We start from the raw sequence: 5,429 nt of genomic DNA, 5'->3' as shown, positions 1-5,429 counted from the left end.
AACAGGAGGAGGCCATTCAGCCCCCTCGAGTCTGTTACACAGAAACAGGAGGAAGCCATTCAGCCCCCCGGTGTCTTCTACACAGGAAGAGGAGGAGGCCATTCAGCCCCGTTAAGCCTTTAACACAGGAGCAAGAGTGGGAGATTCAAGGAGGAGGCCATTCAGCCCCCTCGAGCCTGTGACACAGGGAACAGGAGGAGGCCATTCAGCCCCCTCGAGCCTGTTACATGGGAACAGGAGGAGGCCATTCAGCCTCTTGAGCCTCTAAGACAGAAACAGGAAGAGGCCATTCATCCTCCTAGAGCCTATTGCACAGGAACAGGAGGAGTAAGTTCCGGCCCCGTCAAGCCTGTTACACAGGAACAGGAGAAGGCCATTCAGCCCCCTCAAGCCTGTTACACAGGAACAGAAGGAGGCCATTCAGCCTCCTCGAGTCTGTTACACAGGGAACAGGAGGAGGCCATTCAAGTCCCTCGAGCCTGTTACACAGGAACAGGAGGAGGCCATTCAGCCCCCCTGATGCCTGTAACACAGGGAACAGGAGGAGTCCATTCAGCCTCCTTGAGCCTGTAACACAGAAGCAGGAGGAGGACATTCACCCCCCCGCTGCCTGTTACACAGGAAGAGGAGGAGTCAATTCAGTCCCTCATGTCTATCACACAGGAACAGGAGGAGGCCATTTACACAGGAGAAAGAGGAAGAGATTCAGCCCCCACAAGCCTGTTACACAGGAACAGGAGGAGGCCATTCAGCCCCTCGAGCCTGTTACACAGGAACAGGAAGAGGCCATTCAGCCCCCTCGAGCCTGTTACACAGGAACAGGAGGAGGACATTCAGCCCCCTCGAGCCTGTTACACACGAACAGGAGGAGGACATTCAGCCCCCTCGAGCCTGTTACACAGGAACCGGAGGAGGCCATTCAGCCCCCTCGAGCCTGTTACACAGGAACAGGAGGAGGCCATTCAGCCCCCTCAAGCCTGTTACATGGGAACAGTAGGAGGCCATTCAGCACCATGCGACTGTTACACAGGAACAGGAGGAGGCCATTCAGCCCCCTTGAGCCTGTTACATTGGGAACAGTAGGAGGACATTCAGCCCCCCTGAGCCTGTTACACAGGAACAGGAGGAGGCCATTCAGCCCCCTCGAGTCTGTTACACAGAAACAGGAGGAAGCCATTCAGCCCCCCGGTGTCTTCTACACAGGAAGAGGAGGAGGCCATTCAGCCCCGTTAAGCCTTTAACACAGGAGCAAGAGTGGGAGATTCAAGGAGGAGGCCATTCAGCCCCCTCGAGCCTGTGACACAGGGAACAGGAGGAGGCCATTCAGCCCCCTCGAGCCTGTTACATGGGAACAGGAGGAGGCCATTCAGCCTCTTGAGCCTCTAAGACAGAAACAGGAAGAGGCCATTCATCCTCCTAGAGCCTATTGCACAGGAACAGGAGGAGTAAGTTCCGGCCCCGTCGAGCCTGTTACACAGGAACAGGAGAAGGCCATTCAGCCCCCTCAAGCCTGTTACACAGGAACAGAAGGAGGCCATTCAGCCCTCTCAAGCCTGTTACACAGGAACAGGAGGAGGCCATTCAGCCTCCTCGTGTCTGTTACACAGGGAACAGGAGGAGGCCATTCAAGTCCCTCAAGCCTGTTACACAGGAACAGGAGGAGGCCATTCAGCCCCCCTGATGCCTGTAACACAGGGAACAGGAGGAGGCCATTCAGCCCCCTTGAGCCTGTAACACAGAAACAGGAGGAGGACATTCACCCCCCCGCTGCCTGTTACACAGGAAGAGGAGGAGGCAATTCAGTCCCTCATGTCTGTCACACAGGAACAGGAAGGGGCCATTTACACAGGAGAAAGAGGAAGAGATTCATCCCCCGTAAGCCTGTTACACAGGAACAGGAGGAGGCCATTCAGCCCCTCGAGCCTGTTACACAGGAACAGGAAGAGGCCATTCAGCCCCCTCGAGCCTGCTACACAGGAACAGGAGGAGGACATTCAGACCCCTCGAGCCTGTTACACAGGAACAGGAGGAGGCCATTCAGCCCCCTCGAGCCTATTACACAGGAACAGGAGGAGGCCATTCAGCCCCCTCAAGCCTGTTACAGGGGAACAGGAGGAGGCCATTCAGCACCATGCGACTGTTACACAGGAACAGGAGGAGGCCATTCAGCCCCCTTGAGCCTGTCACACAGGAACAGGAAGAGACCATTCAGCCCCCTCGAGTCTGTAAAACACAGGAACAGGAGGAGGCCATTCAGCCACCCTGGTGCCTGTTACACAGGAAGAGGAGGAGGCCATTCAGTCCCTCATGTCTGTCACACAGGAACAGGAGGAGGTCATTTACACAGGAGAAAGAGGAAGAGATTCAGCCCCCTCAAGCCTGTGACACAAGGGAACAGGAGGAGGCCATTCAGCACCATGCGACTGTTACACAGGAACAGGAGGAGGCCATTCAGCCCCCTTGAGCCTGTCACACAGGAACAGGAAGAGACCATTCAGCCCCCTTGAGTTTGTTACACAGGAACAGGAGGAGGCCATTCAGCCCCCCTGGTGCCTGTTACACAGGAAGAGGAAGTAGCCATTCAGTCCCCTCGAGGCTGTTACATGGGAACAGGAGGAGGCCATTCAGCCCCTCGAGCCTGGCACACAGGAACAGGAGGAGACCATTCATCCCCCTTGAGCCTGTGACACAGGAACAGGAGGAGGCCATTCAGCTCCCTCGAGCCTGTTACACCGGAACAGGTGGAGGCCATTCAGCCGCCTCTAGACTGTTACACAGGAACAGGAGGAGGCCATTCAGCCCCCTCGAGCCTGTTACACAGGAACAGGAGGAGGCCATTCAGCTCCATCGAGCCTGTGACACAGGAACAGGAGGAGGCCATTCAGCTCCATCGAGCCTGTTACACAGGAACAGGAGGAGGCCATTCAGCCCCCTCAAGCCTGTTACATGGGAACAGTAGGAGTAAGTTCCGCCCCCGTCAAGCTCGTTACACAGGAACAGGAGGAGGCCATTGAGCCCCTTGCACCTGTTACACAGGAACAGGAGGAGACCTCTCAGCCCCCTTGAGCCTGTTACATTGGCAACAGGAGGAGGCCATTTCAGCCCCCTCGAACCTGTTACACAGGAACAGGAGGAGGCCATTCAGCCCCCTTGAGCCTGTTACATTGGGAACAGGAGGAGGCCATTCAGCCCCCTCGAACCTGTTTCACAGAAACAGGAGGAGGCCATTCAGCCCCCTTGAGCCTGTTACATTGGTAACAGGAGGAGGCCATTCAGCCCCCTCGAGCCTGTTACACAGGAACAGGAGGAGGCCATTCAGTCCCCCCTGAGCCTGTTACACAAGAACAGGAGGAGGCCATTCAGCCCGCCTGAAGCCTGTAACACAGGAACAGTAGGAAGCCATTCAACCCCCTCAAGCCTGTTACATTGGGAACAGGAGGAGGCCATTCAGCCCCCTTGAGCCTGTTACATTGGGAACAGGAGGAGGACATTCACCCCCCCCCTGCTGCCTGTTACCCAGGAAGACGAGGAGGCCATTCAGTCCCTCATGTCTGTCACACAGGAACAGGAGGAGGCCATTCAGCCCCTCGAGCCTGTTACACAGGGGAACAGGAGGAGGCCATTCAGCCCCATGAGCCTGTTACACAGGAACAGGAGGAGGCCATTCAGCCCCTTGCACCTGTTACACAGGAACAGGAGGAGGCCATTCAGCCCCCTTGAGCCTGTTACACAGGGGAACAGGAGGAGGCCATTCAGCCCCATGAGCCTGTTACACAGGAACAGGAGGAGGCCATTGAGCCCCTTGCACCTGTTACACAGGAACAGGAGGAGGCCATTCAGCCCCTTGAGCCTCTAAGACAGAAACAGGAGGAGGCCATTCAGCCTCCTCGAGTCTGTTACACAGGGAACAGGAGGAGGCCATTCAAGTCCCTCGAGCCTGTTACACAGGAACAGGAGGAGGCCATTCAGCCCCCCTGAAGCCTGTAACACAGGGAACAGGAGGAGGCCATTCAGCCCCTCGAGCCTGTTACACAGGAACAGGAAGAGGCCATTCAGCCCCCTCGAGCCTGTTACACAGGAACAGGAGGAGGACATTCAGCCCCCTCGAGCCTGTTACACACGAACAGGAGGAGGCCATTCAGCCCCCTCGAGCCTGTTACACAGGAACAGGAGGAGGCCATTCAGCCCCTCGAGCCTGTTACACAGGGGAACAGGAGGAGGCCATTCAGCCCCATGAGCCTGTTACACAGGAACAGGAGGAGGCCATTGAGCCCCTTGCACCTGTTACACAGGAACAGGAGGAGGCCATTCAGCCCCTTGAGCCTCTAAGACAGAAACAGGAGGAGGCCATTCAGCCTCCTCGAGTCTGTTACACAGGGAACAGGAGGAGGCCATTCAAGTCCCTCGAGCCTGTTACACAGGAACAGGAGGAGGCCATTCAGCCCCCCTGAAGCCTGTAACACAGGAACAGGAGGAGGCCATTCAGCCCCCTCAAGCCTGTTACAACGGAACAGGAGGAGGCCATTCAGCACCATGCGACTGTTACACAGGAACAGGAGGAGGCCATTCAGCCCCCTTGAGCCTGTCACACAGGAACAGGAAGAGACCATTCAGCCCCCTCGAGTCTGTTACACAGGAACAGGAGGAGGCCATTCAGCCCCCCTGGTGCCTGTTACACAGGAAGAGGAGGAGGCCATTCAGTCCCTCATGTCTGTCACACAGGAACAGGAGGAGGTCATTTACACAGGAGAAAGAGGAAGAGATTCAGCCCCCTCAAGCCTGTGACACAAGGGAACAGGAGGAGGCCATTCAGCACCATGCGATTGTTACACAGGAACAGGAGGAGGCCATTCAGCCCCCTTGAGCCTGTCACACAGGAACAGGAAGAGACCATTCAGCCCCCTTGAGTTTGTTACACAGGAACAGGAAGAGGCCATTCAGCCCCCCTGGTGCCTGTTACACAGGAAGAGGAGGTAGCCATTCAGTCCCCTCGAGGCTGTTACATGGGAACAGGAGGAGGCCATTCAGCCCCCTTGAGCCTGTGACACAGGAACAGGAGGAGGCCATTCAGCCTCCTCGAGTCTGTTACACAGGGAACAGGAGGAGGCCATTCAGCCGCCTCTAGACTGTTACACAGGAACAGGAGGAGGCCATTCAGCCCCCCTGATGCCTGTAACACAGGGAACAGGAGGAGTCCATTCAGCCCCCTTGAGCCTGTAACACAGAAGCAGGAGGAGGACATTCACCCCCCCGCTGCCTGTTACACAGGAAGAGGAGGAGTCAATTCAGTCCCTCATGTCTGTCACACAGGAACAGGAGGAGGCCATTTACACAGGAGAAAGAGGAAGAGATTCAGCCCCCGCAAGCCTGTTACACAGGAACAGGAGGAGGCCATTCAGCCCCTCGAGCCTGTTACACAGGAACAGGAA

Source organism: Carcharodon carcharias (assembly GCF_017639515.1).
Source record: "Carcharodon carcharias isolate sCarCar2 chromosome 27 unlocalized genomic scaffold, sCarCar2.pri SUPER_27_unloc_1, whole genome shotgun sequence".
Lineage (NCBI taxonomy): Eukaryota > Metazoa > Chordata > Chondrichthyes > Lamniformes > Lamnidae > Carcharodon > Carcharodon carcharias.
The sequence above is the reverse complement of the archived record's forward strand: the minus strand, read 5'-3'. Positions refer to the sequence as shown.